The sequence below is a fragment of the Bos mutus genome, chromosome 24 (genome assembly GCF_027580195.1).
Source record: "Bos mutus isolate GX-2022 chromosome 24, NWIPB_WYAK_1.1, whole genome shotgun sequence".
Taxonomy (NCBI): domain Eukaryota; kingdom Metazoa; phylum Chordata; class Mammalia; order Artiodactyla; family Bovidae; genus Bos; species Bos mutus.
This window is the reverse complement of record NC_091640.1, coordinates 50,770,143-50,788,097: the sequence shown is the minus strand read 5'-3', so window position 1 is coordinate 50,788,097 and position 17,955 is coordinate 50,770,143. Positions and strand designations below refer to the sequence as shown.

Genomic DNA, 17,955 nt, shown 5'->3' with positions numbered 1-17,955 from the left:
AGGTTGGACGACTCCAAGCATGATCTGCACCACCTTCTAGAAGGCCCTGGTGAAACTGAGCTTCACCGTCCTCACCAGCCACCTCCTCATCCTTGCATCTAGTCTTGGCTTCCTTTCATCCCCAGCTCATCTCCCTTCCCTGACTCCCTTACCAGCACTTTCTGGAACCGCTTCTCACACCAACTAGACAAACTCATGTTCCAGTGTCAGGACAAGACTTCTTGGAGAACCCACCTTAAGACAGGAAGTTGGAGTGAGAGAGGAGAGAATAGGAGAAAACCTTGTGCAAAAGCCCTGAGATGGGAAGAAACACGAAGAGTTTCAGGGACTGAAAGATGGCCACTCTCACTAGAACAGAAAATAATGAGGAAAGTGTGGTAGGAGGAACTTCTCTGGAGGTCCAGTGGCTAAGTCTCCATGTCCCCAGTGCTGGGGCCCAGGTTCAACCTGTAGTCAGGGAACTAGATCCTACACGCCACAACTAAGAGTTCACATGCCACAAGTAAAGACCCTGCATGTTCCAAAGACAGCAAAGGTCCCCAGTGCCACAACCAAGACCTGGCATAGCCAAATAAATAAATATTACCAAAAAAAGGAGAAGAAGCAGGAGAAGAAGTGTCCAGAGAAGCAGCTGGGGGCAGAGGGAAGAGAGTAGAGAAGGATTCTGCAGGATCCCAGAGGATCATAAGGGCCCTGGAAATGAGCTCTGCCTTTGTCCTCAGTGGGGTAAGAAGCCAGTGAAGGATTTTACGATGGAGGTTGATGTGCTCTTGTTTCTGTTTTGAGATGGTGGCTCTTGTCTCAATGTGAAGAAAAGACTGGAGGGGGCTAAGAAGGATCTGTTTGAAGTGGTCAAGAGTAGATGATTGTGGTCCAGGTTGAGGTGATAGGAATTTGCCCTGGAGTTACTGACAGAGGGGGCATTAAGTGGTGGGATTTGGAGGATATTTAGGAGGCAAAATCAATAGGGCTTGGAGATGGATTCAGTCTGAGAGATGAGAGATAGGGAGTTATCAAAGATTACACATAGACTCTGGCTTATGTGCTTGAATAGTTAATGTATTTCTATTATAGAAGACATGCCAGAGATCATTAAAGATTGCCTTAAAGCCAAGGTCATATACAAGGAGTATCTTTAGTTCTCTGGAGTAAGTACACATAGGCAGATAGACCGATGATTTTACTTTTACACATTAAAATTCTGGGTAAGACAGGGACTGTGAGGGTAGGAAAACATAAAGAGCAAAATCTAACAGCAGCTGGAAACTAAACATCATCTTGCTTTGAAATTAAACTGTAGTGTACTCCACAGCTAACATAACTGGGCAGATTAAGGGGGGAGGAGGGGTAGTCACACATGGACTCAAAGCATGAGAAGGAAGCCATGTGGGAGCAAAGACCTAGGCTGATCAGATGTCTTCCCCCCTTGAGCCAGCCTGATGCCACCTAGAGTTTCAACTCTGTTCAGAAGAATACTCCTCTTAAACCCAGCCCACATTATGATGAAACAGTGAAGGAAAGGAAAAGAGAATGAAAGCTTGGGAAGGACAGTGTATGAAAGGAGAAGAGAGAAGGTAGACAAATTCTCCTACTTTATACTTGTGTTTCGGGCCCAAGCCAATGAGAGTATGAAGGGGAAAGCTGAAGAGATGGAAAGCATCATGGCATTTTAGAGATGGTAGACATTAGCTAGCCCAGGACTTGTCAGCTTCAGCACTATTGACATCTGGGGCTGGATAGTTCTTCATTGAGGAGGGAAGAGGCCTCTCCTGGGCCCTGGAGGCCAGCATCCCTGGCCCCTACTCAGTAGATGCCAGCAGCATCTGTCCTCAGACATTGCCAAATGTCCACTGAAGGGAAAAATGACCCTCAACAAGGACAAGTAATCTACTCTCACCTCTCCATTTTACAGATGAGGAAACTGAGCCCCACATTGGGAAGACGTTTGCCCAAGGATGTGCAGAGTCAAGACAAGAATCAAGATTGTCCCAAAAAGTCGGATCATTCTATTTAAAAGGCCATGTTTATAGACAAAGATTTCTGCTATGTATAAACCTAACTCTAGAAAAAGCTGTATATTGTCAGCCTGCTTATTTAACTTCTATGAAGAGTATATCATGCAAAATGCCAGGCTGGATGAATCACAAGCTGGAATCGAGATTGCCAGGATAAATATCAACAACCTCAGATATGCAGATGATAGCACTCTAATGGCAGAAAGTGAAGAGGAACTAAAGAGCCTCTTGATGAGGGTGAAAAAGGAGAGTGAAACTGCTGGCTTGAAACTCAACATTCAGAAGACTAAGATCATGGCATCTGGTCCCATCACATCTTAGCAAATAGATGGGGAAAAAATGGAAACAGTGTCAGATTTTTTTTTTCCTTGGGCTCCAAAATCACGGGACAGTGTCTGCGGTCATGGGGGTCACAAAGAGTCAGACATGAGTTAGTGACTGAACAACAACTCTAATGAAAAATAGTTAAAAAAAAAAATAATCATGTAACATTGAGAATACATCAGGGGTAAAGAGAACCATCCTTATATGTGAGTGGGTACTAGGCCAATCTGCCCAAAAAGTTTTTACATTGGTGAGGGCACCATGAACCACCCACAGGAGCAGCAAAGTGCATTGAGACAAAATATCTGGTTTAATTTTATTTGTATAAGACTCAGGAAAAAGTCTAGTTTAGAATACAAGTCAAGGAATATTCAGTTCAGTTCAGTCGCTCAGTCATGTCCGACTCTTTGCGACCCCATGAATCGCAGCATTACTCAGCCTTTTAAAAGAAGGAAGTCTGTGACATTCTATAACACAATAAACCTTATAGACAGTATGCTAAGTGAAATAAGACAATCACAGAAAAGCAAATTCTGTGTGAATTCCCCTGATAAGTATCTAAACTGATAGAAATGGAGAGTAGAATGTGGTTTCCAGAGGCTGGGGGAAAGAGAGGGCATAGGAGTTGCTATACCATGAATAGAGTTACAATCATGTCAGATGAAACAGTTCTGGAAATTCAAGTGCATTGAGAGCTAACAGTACTGTACTGTACAATTAAACAGTAGTTAATAGGGTATATTTTGTTTTATGTCTTTACCACAATTAAAAACACACGCACAAATCAAGGACTGTTACTATTCTATCTCCCTGTTTCCTTCAGAGTAGGCTCCTATCTGGAAAAGTTTCCTGTGTTTGATGGATAACAACCTGGGAAATGCTGGTCCCAAATCCCAGCCCTCATTTAGAAAGCTCGAGTAACCACAAAGTTGCAGAACACAAAACGACTTTTAAATCCAGTGCTAATTATCACCAAAGACCCATATTTCCAAGTACCAGGGCAAATCTCACTTCTTAAATACAGCTGTATTTTTATAAAAGGCACAGAAAGTTAATGCCTGGAGATCATACTGGTCAAATCCTCTTTAGAGATAAGGGCCCTAAGGCAATACCAAGAATTTGCGATTTTGCCCAAGGTCACCCAGCCTGTTAGTGATAAAACCCTGCACGCAAACCCAGACTCCCGCGCCCTCATCCAAGAACTTCTCTACTTTACCAAACTGCTCTCCTGCTACTCTGAGGACCCCAAATCTACCCCCTCCATTCACATGAGATGCTCATTCCAGGGAGGAATAAATGTGAGACCTCAAAAAGGAAACCATGGAGGAATGTCAAAGAAGACAGACGTGATGAAAAATAAATGAAAACTGTGAAACAAAAAAAGAAAGAAAATTCAGAAGGCTAGAAAAGAAAAATCCCAGAAAATGAAAAACGGGCCCCAAAAAGACCTTCACAAAGATAAGCTGCTGGTTATTCTTGGTGCCCTGAGGAGTGTCTGAACTGCTGCCAGAATTGCTTCTAACCTAAATGGAGAATAAAAACTATTTTCCTTATCTATTGAAAGTAAAATCAAATTTCATGTTAGGAAGCACTGGTTTGGATGAGGTGAGCTGAAGTTTTAAAAAATAGAGTGTTATTAGCCACCCCTAGCCAACCCGGGGCACTCGAGAAATGCTTATTTTAAAAAAGAATACCCAGATTTTAACACTCCATATTGGAGTCATTCTGCACGAGGAGTTCATTATTTTCATCTGCTTCTAAATAAATGTCCTCCTCCCTCCTGCCTTCTCCCACGGGCACACATTCACTCTCTGCTTCCTTTAGCTTTGTGCTTTTACACGCGCACACACACGCACATGCATACACACACACTGATTCTTAACTCCCCCTCTTCCCTCATTCCCCTTCATTTGCCCTTCAAATTGAAGTAGACCTTAGAAAAACCCTGTGTCCACCCTCACACCTATTTACTTAAGCGGTGTATATATCAGTCATGCAGCTTTTGGCTACAGGGAAGCGCAAACCCAAATAAAAGGAGCTTTGAACAATAAGTACATTTATTTTCCCCATAACAAGAAGTCCCAAGGTAGCACCACACAAAGCACAATAAACGTTTGTTGATTTGAGTTACCCCGCAGCACGTACTCTGCAGAGAATTAATAGCTCACGTGTACTGTGGTCCCAGGGGCTTGTCACCCAGCCGGGAAAACTGTGTCCCCAAGCCTAAAACAAGGTAGCGTGACACACACCGAGGGATTGGTGTGGATGATACACACTCCTGCAAGCACTGAAAAGGAGGAGAGCTCGAAGACCCCAGAGAATGGACAAGGCTGCCTCGCAGGGGACAGGAACACGGGTGAGGTTTGTAAGGATGGGAAGGATTTTGGTAAGTGGAGATGCTGACATGAAGAAGAACTCAAAGTGGAGGAAATCATTGGAAGCAGCAGAGAAAGTGAGTTTTTGGAAGCATGCGGGTAAATATAATCGGAGTAAAGAGTTTGTTCCTCCAGACTTGAAGGTGACAGATGGTAATGTCCACTTCCAATCATGAAGACTAGGGTCAAAACAAGTGAGAATGCCTCAGTTCAGTTCAGTTCAGTTCAGTCGCTCAGTCGTGTCCAGCTCTTTGTGAACCAATGAACTGCAGCACACCAGGCTTCCCTGTCCATCACCAACTCCCAGAGCCTACTCAAATTCATGCCCATTGAGTCGGGGATTCCATCCAACCACCTCATCCTCTGTCGTCCCCTTCTCCTCCTCTCTTCAATCTTTCCCAGCATCAGGGTCTTTTTTAATGAGTCAGTTCTTCACATCAGGTGCCAAAGTATTGGAGTTCCAGCTTCAGCACCAGTCCTTCCAATGAATATTCAGGATTGATTTCCTTTAGAATTGACTAGTTGGATCTCCTTGCAGTCTAAGGGACTCCCAAGAGTCTTCTCCAATACCATAGTGCAAAAGTATCAATTCTTTGGTGCTCAGCTTTCTTTATGGTCCAACTCTCACATCCATACATGACTACTGAAAAAACCGTAGCTTTGACTAGACAGACCTTTGTTGACAAAGTCCTGTGGAATTTCAAAGGCCATCCCTTCAAGTAGGGGCTTCCCTGATAGCTCAGTTGGTAAAGAATCCTCCTGCAGTGCAGGAGACCTGGATTTGATCCCTGGATTGGGAAGATCCCCTAGAGAAGGGAACAGCTACCCACTCCAGTATTCTGGCCTGGAGAATTCCATGGACTGTATAGTCCATGGGGTCACAAAGAGTTGGACACGAGTGAGCAGCTTTCACTTTCACTTTCCCCTCAAGTGGTCCAAGGAGGCCCAACTGAGTGGACAGGCAGAATACCTCCAAGAGGAAGTTGAATTCCTTATGGTGGAGACCCTGGCTCCATCAAATCTGAATTGCTAGGTTAAAAAATCAGGTTGAAGTGGACACTTTTGGGGACTCCTGAGGGAATCAACCTGAAAACATTTAACTGCATTGTTCAGGAATAACCAGTGTACACATACTTGGCAAAGAGTTGGGAACTAGATTACAGGCCCAGTTTTTCCACTAACTGGCTGCAGCTCCTGAGGTCACTCCCCACTCCCATTCCCAGCCTCAGTTTCCTCTTCTCTAAAATGGGATCACAGGACTAAAGGCACTCGGCACCCCTCCCTCCTCCAGCAATCCAAGAATGGCTCTGTGTATGGATGTTTATCTAGGCAAATGCGGTCCACATGCCTCACAAGCAAGGAAGCGGGGCGATCGGGGCTGTATCCCTCCTCTGACTGTCACCAGCTGAGTGGTGCTGCAGTTTTTCTCCCAAACATCTGTTCCATCATAAGTAATGTCTATCCTTCCAGCCACAATGGGGTTTATTATCATTAATGGTAATTATTGTTGTTGAAGAGCCAAAGAACTTTTAGCTCATCCCGATATTTTGTTTCTGCCTCACATCAAATCTCTTCTTCCTAACACATTTCTATTTTCTTTTATTTTTTTAGAAAGTAGAAGAAAGGGCATGATTGCTGGTATGGATATTTGGATATTTAGTTCAAGTCCGCATGATATTAGATAAGTCCCTTCCCCCCTCTAGCTTCAGAGTGAGTAGAATAGATCTAATGAAGTCTGTGGTTTTTAACCATGAGTGAACCTCAAAATTATTATGAGACTTTTTCAAAAGGCAGATCCATGAACCCCAGTCCAAACCTGGAGGATTTGTATGCCCAGGGGTGGATCTAGCAATGTATATTTTAAAAACTCCACCCAGGAATTCTGATGGGCTCTCTAAATTATCTTTATTGATTTGGTCAACAGATACTTGTTTATAGCCTACTGAATAAATAGTAGGACTATTTATTAATAAATTAGGGATAATGCTGAAATGTCTAAAGCATATAGAGACAGAAGATTTTATTTCTGTCTTTAAAGAGTCCAGCAAATGGTGAGGAAAGAAACATGAAAACAGACACAGACTGAAGAGGATCAGACTTCAAAGACGGAGCACTGACGTTATAGGAGCATACGTGAGGGACTCCAAGTCAGACTAAGGTGATAGGAAGTCTTTCCTGAGGCGGTAGCTTTGAATTAAGCGTTAAAGGACAATCAGAAGTTCCAGGAGGTGGGGACTTCTCTGGTGGTCCAGTAGTTAACACTCCTTGCTGCCAGTACAGGGGGGCGTGGGTTCAGGGGCACAGGTCTGATCCCTGGTCAGGGGAGCTGAAGTCCCACACGCCACACAGTGTGGCCAAAAGAAATTAAAAAAAAAAAAAAAAAAAGAGGTTCAGGTAGGTGGGGAGAGCAATGCTATAGGAAAAATCCAGAGTTCATAATAGTAGTTCTTACAAGTGAGGTGCAGAGACTGAGTGGGAGGCAAATGAGGGAATAAAAGCTACAGAAACGCCCCACTTCTAACACTCCTAGCATCTGTCTATGCAGACACTGCCACCCCCATCTCCTCTTGACCTGCAATGCCAGCCCGGGGGAATCACAAACCAGACTGGCTGCAGGTCTAGGGTGAGAATTTGGGGAAGGAGAAGAAATTACTAAGGGAAGAACCAGATGAATGCAGATGGGATGGTACTGAGAGCTCTTGCTGAAAATATGTGAAGTTCCCCTAGAGAATCAGTAACTCCAAGGGAAAGAGGACTGGGCTTCACAGCCAGATCTGGTATCTTCCCCACCAGCCTCCCGACTCACCCCTCAAGCTGCACTTGACCTTGGCATGAAGTCTCCTCCCAGCCCCTTCTCCCTCAAGGCTGACCCTGGGAGGGCAGCCTGACCTCAGATCTCTTGACAGGCGCACTGTGCAGGGATGGGGGCCAGTCCCACAGTTTACCTGCATCCCATGAGGGTGGTGTTCCTTGGAACCCCTTGGAAGCTGGATCTGTTTAGGTTGCATTGAGTGATTCCCATCCCCCCACCTCACCCCGAGGAGCAAACTGATTTCCTCCTGGTTCATAGGTCTGCCCTCTGTAGTGACCTAGGTCTATGGGTTGGTTACATTGGCTTCCATTGTTGAACACAGCTTCAAAATCCAGCTGCTCTGTGGCTAATGCTGTCTAACCAGCCCCATCGAGCACTCAGGCCCCTCAAAGTGAAGGCTCTCCTATCATACCACAGGCAGCCTAGAGCAATGATTAGATGTTTTGGAGTGTCAACTAAGATAAGCTTCTTGGAGTCAGTTTACAGTCTCCTTGTCTCTCCAAAATTAAAAAAAGAATTCAGAGGAAACATATTTTCTGTGGGCCAACATTCATCTCTTTCAGAGCTTCAAACACTCGTTAGACACCACTGCTTCCCAGGTAGCCAGTGTAAAGATGCTTAAGATCAGAGCAAATACAGAGAAATGAAAATAAGCCCACCACAACTAAACCTGCTGTGATCAGTGTCCACAGCCCTCGGGTTACAACCTACAGAGGAAGGCAGTAGTACCCTTGTGGTCTACACGCTGGCTCACTTGGAAGAAAGACTTTATTCCAGGAAGAAAATCTATACAAGTTGCATAGGGTGAAAGTGAAAGTATTAGCCTCTCAGTCGTGTCCAACTCTTTTTGCAATCGCATGGACTGTAGACCGCCAGGCCCCTCTGCCCATGGAATTTTCCAGGAAAGAATACTGGAGTGGATTGCCATTCCCTTCTTCAGGGGATCTTCCCAACTCCAGGATTGAACCTGGGTCTTCAATGGCAGGCAGATTCTTTACTGCCTGAGCCAACTAGGGAAGACTTGCATAAGGTAGACCAGTAGTTCTCAACTGGAAGGGATCTTGCCCTGACCCCATGGGATATTTGGCAATGCCTGAAAATATTTTTGGTTGTCATGACTAGAGAGGGGATTCTATTGGTATGGGTTGGGGGTGCTGTTAAACATTCTACAATACACAGGAACCACTACCCCCCACAACAAAGAATTATCTGGTCCAAAATGTCAGTGAGGTCAAGACTGAGAACCTGGGCCAGACTGTGTAAGGAAAAGATGTGTTCTCTTCTCTCTGTGGCTGGAAATTGGTGGCCCTGCTAACCTGCTTTCCTGAAGACTGACAACAGTCTCCCTCTCCTCACAAGTCCAGAGACCAGCTAGTCCAGTCCCATCACTTACAGATGAGAAAACATGAGGCTCTGGGAGCAAAGTGATTTCCCTGAAGAACTCACATGAGCAGAGTAGAACCTGGCTATCGAGCCCCCGAGGTTATTGCTCCCACATTGTGTCCATCCACTAGAACCAGCTCCTCCACAGCACCTCATTTCCAGCCAGACTGTTAATGCCACAAGTTACAAAATAAAGCTTCTATTGGGAAGGACTTTTTTGACTCCAAAAATCTTGGATCTTTCAAGGGTGTATGTATATGTGTGTCTGAGAAGGGCACTAGGAAGGAAGGGTTTGAATCCAGCTTTTTGGAATGAGCCAGCGAAGTAGCAGCTGCCCAAGGGAGTGGCACTGAGACCAGATGGACGATTAAGAGACTGTGTTGGATGGACCTAGAGGTTACCATACAAAGTCAATCAAGTCCAGCAGAGGAAGACCAACATATGGTATCACTTACGTGAGAAATCTTAAAAAATAATACAAATCAACTTATTTACAAAACAAAAACAGACTCATAGACAAAGAAAACAAATTTATGGTCACCAAAGGGAAAAGGCAAGGGGGAGGGGTAAATTAGGATTATGGGATTAATAGAAACACACTGCTGCTGCTGCTGTTGCTGCTGCTAAGTCGCTTCAGTCATGTCCAACTCTATGCGACCCCATGGACTGCAGCCCACCAGGCTCCCCCGTCCTTGGGATTCTCCAGGCAAGAACACTGGAGTGGGTTGCCGTTTCCTTCTGCAATGCATGAAAGTGAAAAGTGAAAGTGAAGTCGCTCAGTCATGTCCGACTCTTAGCGACCCCATGGACTGCAGCCTACCAGGCTCCACCATCCATGGGATTTTCCAGGCAAGAGTACTGGAGTGGGGTACCATTGCCTTCTCCAAGAAACACACTGCTATATCTAAAATAGATAAACAACAAGGACCTACCATATAGCAGAAGCAACTACATTCAGTATCTTGTAATAACCTATAATGGGAAAGAATCTGAAGTTGTACGCCTGAAACCACCACAGTGTCATAAATCAACAATAGTTAAATAAAAATAAAATGAAATGGAAAAAAGAAGTAAAGAAAGGAAACAGTGATACCAAGAGACCAAAGACAGAAATACAAGCTAAAGTTAATTCAACTTTAAGAGACTGTTTAGTCCATTGTCCAGGCAAGACCACAGAACAGGGCTTAGAGGAAGGGGCAGATGATGTTAAGGCAGGGTCTGATGGAGCCATGGTTAAGGCCCGGGCATATCTGTATGTGTAGCTGGCCTTTCGGAATGTTCAGCACAGAGTGAGCCTCTTGTGCACTGGAGGGTTCAGAGACCCTTAAACAATGATCTAGGGGCAGTCCCTGACTTGATAGACCCTTTTGAGGTGAGGAGGCCTTTGGGGACCACATGGTATAAGGGATCTACCTATGCATGGATCTGATGCCCTGGGTGCCTGACAGACGCCAGATTGATTGCAAGGAGAATAAAGAGGCTCCTGAGAGAATAATCCCGGGTGAGGGAGGGAGGCATCTGGGAAAGAGGGGCATGCCAGCCCAGGCAGGAGAGGGAGTCAGCGCAGAATGGAGTGATGGGTTCTCTACGATGCGACACCCTTCCCCATCCTTCTCCACTCCCTCCTCAAACTTCGACCCCAGCGCGTAGGTGCCTTAGGAAGAGGAAGTCTGAAGGGTAAACCTCAAGACCTGAGTCATTCTGGGCTACAGCCCCTGTGCTAGAGGCCCGTGAAGTGGTTTCTCCCCTCCCACTCATCTCCCTAAAAATAGATCCGACCAGTTTGCAGAGGAAGACATTTTTCAACAGATGAGAGAGAGAAAGGTGTACATGAACTGGAGAGACACGGTGGCAAGCCCCAGAGAGCAACCAAGAGCAAACCCCAGAACTCAAGACCTGGTTAGCACCGCCACTGGGGCAGTGGGCAGCATGCACTTTAGAGCAAAGGAGAGAACAGAGTTCTCACTCCACCAATGCCCTCCTCAATCTTCCTCCATCTCCATCTATTGCCCTTGAGGAGTTTATGTACCTTCTCTGAGTGTCAGTTTCCTCCTCCTTAAAATAGAGTTCTCGAAACCTATATGCAGGTCAGGAAGCAACAGTTAGAACTGGACATGGAACAACAGACTGGTTCCAAATAGGAAAAGGAGTACGTCAAGGCTGTATATTGTCACCCTGTTTATTTAACTTATACGCAGAGTACATCATGAGAAGCGCTAGGCTGGAAGAAGCACAACCTGGAATCAAGTTTCCTGGGAGAAATATCAATAACCTCAGATATGCAGATGACACCACCCTTATGGCAGAAAGTGAAGAGGAACTCAAAAGCCTCTTGATGAAAGTGAAAGAGGAGAGTGAAAAAGTTGGCTTAAAGCTCAACATTCAGAAAACGAAGATCATGGCATCCGGTCCCATCACTTCATGGGAAATAGATGGGGAAACAGTGGAAACACTGTCAGACTTTATTTTGGGGGGCTCCAAAATCACTGCAGATGGTGACTGCAGCCATGAAATTAAAAGACGCTTAATTCTTGGAAGGAAAGTTATGACCAACCTAGCATATTCAAAAGCAGACACATTACTTTGCCAACAAAGGTCCATCTAGTCAAGGCTATGGTTTTTCCAGTGGTCATGTATGGGTGTGAGAGTTGGACTGTGAAGAAAGCTGAGCGACAAAGAATTGATGCTTTTGAACTTTGTGTTGGAGACGGCTCTTGAGAGTCCCTTTGACTGCAAGAAGGTCCAACCAGTCCATCCTAAAGGAGATCAGTCCTGGGTGTTCATTGGAAGGAGTGATGTTGAAGCTGAAACCCCAATACTTTGGCCACCTGATGCAAAGAGTTGACTCATTGGAAAAGACCCTGATGCTGGAAGGGATTGGGGGCAGGAGGAGAAGGGGCCAACAGAGGATGAGATGGCTGGATGGCATCGCTGACTCGATGGACATGGGTTTGGGTAGACTCCGAGAGTTGGTGATGGACATTCATGGGGTCTCAAAGAGTCAGACACTACTGAGCAACTGAACTGAACTGAACTGAACTGAAAGAGTTAAGAGGGGCTTCCCTAGTAGCTCAAGGGGTACAGAATCCGCTTATAATGAAGGAAATGTGGATTTGATGCCTGGGTCAGGAAGATCCTTAGGAGAAGGGAATGGCAAACTCATTCCAGTATTCTTGCCTGGAGAATCCCATGGACAGAGGAGCCTGGCAGACTATAGTCAATGGGCTCACAAAAAGACTTCAGAGAGCTCCTTTACCCTTTCTGCCATGCTGAGGACTCAGGGGAAAGACAGCCATCTATGAACCAGGAAATGGGCCCTTGGCAGACCCCAAATCAGTCGGGGCCTGATCTTGGATTTTTCCAGCTTCTAGAATTGTGAGAAATAAACTTTGGTCATTTATAAGCTACCTGGTCTGTGGTATTTTGTTATAGCAGCAACTGACGAAGACAACAGTGCTGGGTAGATACAGCATATTCTCAAAGAAGGGATAGAGGTCATCACTACGGGGAGTTAGTCAGAGCATCAGTTGCATTGAGAGTAGGTAACCGGAGTCAGGCTAGGAAAGAATGGACTCTAGATGGGCCTGGATGACAACAGGCAGCCAAGAAAGTCAGAGGTAAAGGTTGGGTCAGTGCAGCAGAGGCCAGGACTGGGCTGCGACTGTGGCATCCACAGATCAGCCGTCTGAGGCAGGTGATGCTAGTGAGGGAGAAGGGATTGCATCAGCAGAGGATGGTAGAAAGGCCAGGGGAGGCCAAGCTACCCTCTGTGCAGGGAGAGCTCTTTCAGAGCCACAGAAAGAGGGAACGTGTGGCCCATCGGTTCAGTAAACATCATCAAGAGGAAGGAAAGCTAAGGTCCAGCCCAACGAGAGGAAGCTACTGACTCAGCTGACCTATGGACAAACTGGATCTTGCCAAGGATTCACAAGACTGGGGAGCATTAAGAATGTGAATTTTTTTACAAAGTTTTTTTTTATTATTATTTATTTATTCGGCTGCACCGGGCCTTAGTTGTGGCAAGCAGGATCTTTGATCTTTGTCGTGGCGTGCAGGATTTTTAGTTGTGGCATGCAAAGTCTTTACTGTGGCCTGTGGGAACTAGGTCCCCCACCAGGAATCAAACCTGAGCCCCCTGCAGTGGGAACTCGGAGTCTTAGCCACTGGACTGCCAGGAAAGTCCAAGAATGTCTTAAATGTCTTAAAATGTCTCTTGAACATATGAAAAGATGTTCAGTCACACTGTAAAAATAAAAGTTCAACAAGCTATGATTTCTGTATCAGAAGAACAAAAAATTTTAAACATGAGAACCACCCTGTACGTTGTATATTGTACAGGGAGGTTAATCTGAGTATATCCCTAAGGAAGATTGTTTGCACTATCTATCATAACTACAAATGCACACACCCTTGGACACAACAATTCTTTTTTTAGGAATGTATTCTCTGGTGGTACTTGTTATGTATGTGCAAAATGATCTACACAGAAAGTTGTTGACTGCAGCGTGGTTTCTCAGAAAGAATTTTTTAAACAAGAAAACTAAATTTTGAGTAAATAAGTAACAGCCATTAAAATGTGACACTTGGTACCCTTTGACCATCACCTCCCTGTTTCCCCCTGCACCAAGCCCCTGGTGATGACTGCTCTGCTCTCTGCTTCTGTGAGTTTAACTACTTCGTATTCCACCTATAAGTGAGATCATACGTATTTGTCTTTCTGTGATTGGCTTATTTCACTTGGCATAACCTCCTCCAGGTCCATCCATGCTGTCACAAATGGTGGGGTTTCCTTCCTTCTTAAGGTTCTGTGTAATTCTTGACTAAAAAGTCATTTTAAGGGCTTTGCTCTTTTTTTATGAAGAAGGAAATGGCAACCCACTCCAGTATTCTTGCCTGGAGAATTCCATGGATAGAAGAGCCTGCAAGGCTACAGTCCATGGTGTTGCAAAGAGTCAGACACGACTGAGAGACTATCACTCACTCACTCACTCTTTTTTTAACCAAATACATTTGTCTTTTTATTTTCCTTAATACCCTTTCCTTCTTCCTTGCATTGCTATCCACCCAGATCAAGTTTTTGATTTGCAGAGACTGTAGAATTCTGTGGTTAATATGCTCTGTGGGAGAGAAAAATACTGGTGAGACACAGGAGATACAACAGAGAAGCAGTAACCAAGATTCAAAAGAACTCCTTGGTGGTCCAGTGGTTAGGAAGACTCCATGCTTTCACTGTCTAAGAGGGGGGTTCAATCCGTGGTCAGGGAACTAAGGTCCTCCAAGCCGTGGGACATGGCCAAACAAGATTTAAAAAAGTACAATCTACAGAGCATCTCTAGAAAGGCGCCGGAGTAGGGGTGGGGGAGAACCCAACCCAACTCTGACTCAGAATCACAGAGTGAAGATATACAACAGCAAATCATCGGGGAGACATTCCATTTGGTATCTAAGAGAGATGAAAATATTTGCAATTTCCTAGAAGGAGGATTATTAATTGGAGGATCTGACAACAAACTGATTTATAGACATTATGAAACATTATATTTTGTCTTCTGCGTGGATTCTTCAGAAAGTGAACTTGACGTTTTAGATCTAATTCAAGTATTTGTGGAAACATTAGACAAGTGTTTTGAAAACATCTGTGAACTAGATTTAACTTTCCATGTAGACAAGGTTCACAATATTCTTGCAGAAATGGTGATGGGGAAATGGTGTTGGAGACCAACATGAATGAGATTGTTACACAAATTGATGTATAAAATAAACTGGAGAAATCTGAGGCTGGCTTAGCAGGAGCTCCAGCCCGTGCTGTATCAGCTGTAAAGGATATGAATCTTCCTGAGATCCCAAGAAATATTGACATTGGTGACATCAGTATAAAAGTGCCAAACCTGCCCTCTTTTAAATCACAAAAAGGCCACTCCCAGGTAAAATCCAGGGGGAAAAATCATCCAAGTTTACCATGCAGTTGTTTACCAAAAATAGAGGAGGAGAGTCTTAACTTTTACTCTTGGATTTAAGTCAAGGTCTAATCCCATGGAGGGAGGAGCCTGCTTGCTACAGTCCATGGGGTCGCAAAGAGCCGGACACGACTGAGCAACTTCACTTCACTTCACTTCACTGTAGAGACATAATGTAAAATCAGTATGGAAGTTCAATGATGCTTCTCTTGCTCAGTGGTTTTGAAGAAATCAAGTAGTTCCAGTGTGATTTTTTTTTCTTTATTTTTTAAACTGCATTCCTGTGGCCGCCTAAGGCATGCCTCTATGTATCGGCTATTACAGTATTTCGAAAAGTGTTCAGGACATTTCTTTAAATTGTGTACAACTCAAAATGCTGGCGTTTTGTATGGATCGCAAGTGCAGCATTCCTTAATAATGTCTGTTATTTGTCACAATAATTGTTATTTAAAGAATGAAGTATGTATTGCATGAAAACATTATGACCTTTTTCTCTTAGTTTAAATAAACTCCAAGGTAACTGGACTTATAAAGCAAAAGAAAAAACCACAATCTACAGAATGCCAACACCTCAGGCGTGCTGGTGCACACAGTGGGAAAGGAAAGGATCCAGGCCATGTTCCATTTTTGAATACAAATCTACCATCTAGACTGGAGGAGGACCAAAGTAACTAGAAACATTGATGATCAGGCTAGTTTTCAGTGATAAGTCCTCAGATGAGAGTCAACCTTCCAGGAAACACCTGGCTAATCAATGTAATGAACAGTCACTTAAGGATCTTGAATACCAGTGGAGTCAGGCTACCTGGAAATAGCACCTGTCTCCATTCTTATCATTTACAACACTGGTGAGAAACGGGGCTTTAAGGAAAAAATAAACAAAACAGGGAAAGAGAAGAGACATCACGAATTGCCTTCAGTTCTCAGGCTACTGCTTTTCTCTTGCCACCCCTTTCCACCCAAAGAATTAGCCCTTTGCTATTTTGCTGGTCACTTCTAGCCTGATGACTCCTATAACCTCAACCCTGATGACTCCTATAACCTTCTTTGCTAAGCACATATCTGAAGATGAGAATGTCACCTGCCATATCTAGAAACAAAAGAGGCTGCTGCCATCAAACCCTCAGCTACTGTAGCCTCAGCCCTCCCCCACCACTGTGAACCCCCAGGAGATTCAGGATGGACAAAACCGAATACGGGTCCAGATAGTTTACATGCCTATCAGAGGAGTAATCTCAATGAACCCAGACACTTGCATCTTCGCATATGTAAGAAAGTGCTAAAATCGTTGACTTAAAATGTCTGGCTTTTCTTTCATTAACAGTAATCTTTTGATATTCCAACTACCTGGGTTTTGTTGCAAAAATTCCCATATATCCTGATTTCTCCCTTACTCTTTGGAGCAGTCCCTCAGAGCTACCGGAGAAATGACCACCTGGGCTTAAATCTTCAGACAGTCTCCTAAATAAAACACAATTCCTGGAGTACCCTGGTAGTCCAGTGGTTGAGAATCATCTGCCTGCCCAAGCAAGGGACATGAGTTTGATCCCTGGCCCAGCAAGATCCCATATACCGTGGGGCAACTAAGTGCATACACCCCAACTACTAACCCAGAGCCTGTGCTCTGCAACAAAAGAAGCCACAGCAGTGAGAAGCCCAGACACGCCAACTGGAGAGTATCTCTGCTCGCTACAACTAGAGAAAGCCCGAGCCCAGCAGTGAAGACCCAGTGCAGCCAAAAATAAATAAATAAATATTTTTTTAAGCCTAATTCTCAGCTTTAGGGTGTGCAGTTTTGTTTTGTTTTGTTTTGTTCAGTTGACACAACTCTCTGCATACAAGATATTTTTGCATGAATTGCACTGTTAACCTTAAAATGAATGTTTTCTTTAAAAAAAAAGCACATTCTCTTCTCCCACAGTAATTTACTTTCCAAGTTTTTTTTTTTAATGTCCATCAATTTTCATTATTTTCCTCTCCATTTTCTCCCAAGCACTTAGGTTTACCATTAGAGTCTTAACAATCGCAATAACCTCCCACACAATTCTCTGCCTCTGATCCCTCCTACCCTCTGGTGTCCTGTATGGGAGGAAAGGCTTTCCCTCAATCCTGCTAGTTTCATTAGGGGGATCTACTAAATAAACTGACAACAGGCAGACTAACAGGAGAAAAAGATACAAATATATTAATTCTTAATATTATGTGCATAAGGACATCACAGGGAGGGGGAGAGTGAATATTCAAAGAAGCAGTGAGATTCAAGAGCTTTATATCATCTTAATAGCAAAAGGGGAGGGAGAATGTAGGCAATTTAAAGGAGAGCAAATGATGTTTAAGAAAGATAAATGGGCCCTTCGAAGAATAGATGAGAGGTATGAGCGTTGTCTTTGTTCAGTTGCTAAGTCATGTCCAGTTCTTTGTGACCCCACGAACCAAAGCATGCCAGCCTTCTCTATCCTTCACTATCTCCCAGAGTTGACTCAAACTCATGTCCATTGAGTCAATGACACCATCCAACCATCTCATCCTCTGCCACCCTCTTCTCCTCCTGCCCTCAGTCTTTCCCAGCATCAGGGTCTTTTCCAGTGAGTTGGCTCTTCATATCAGGTGGCCAAAGTAATGGAGCTTCAGCTTCAACATCAGTCCCTCCAATGAATATTCAAGGTTAATTTCCTTTAGGATTGACTGGTTTGCTCTCCTTGCAGTCCAAGGGACTCTCAAGAGTCTTCTCCAGCACTGCAACTCAAAAGCATCAATTCTTCGGTGCTCAGCCTTGTTAATGGTCCAATGCTCACATCTATACATGACTACTAGAAAGACCATAGCTTTGACTAGACAGACCTTTGTTGGCAAATAATGTCTCTGCTTTTTAGTGTGCTAAGTTTGTCATAGCTTTTCTTCCAAGGAGCAAGTGTCTTTTAATTTCACGGCTGCAGTCACTGTCCACAGTAATTTTGGAGCTGAAGAAAAGGAAATCTCTCTCTGTTTCCACTTCTTCCCCTTCTATTTGCTCTGACGTGATGGGAAGTATGGTAGTTTGGGATAAAGTTTGTCTAGTGCGGTGTCAACTTCTTGTTTCCTCTCTTGCA

At 44.3% G+C, this 17,955-nt stretch overlaps 1 pseudogene; it reads left to right on the top strand.

Moving 5' to 3' along the window:
• Nucleotides 1–4,604: 4,604 nt before the first annotated feature.
• Nucleotides 4,605–15,920, top strand: LOC102266856 (AP-3 complex subunit sigma-1-like; annotated as a pseudogene).
• Nucleotides 15,921–17,955: the final 2,035 nt, after the last annotated feature.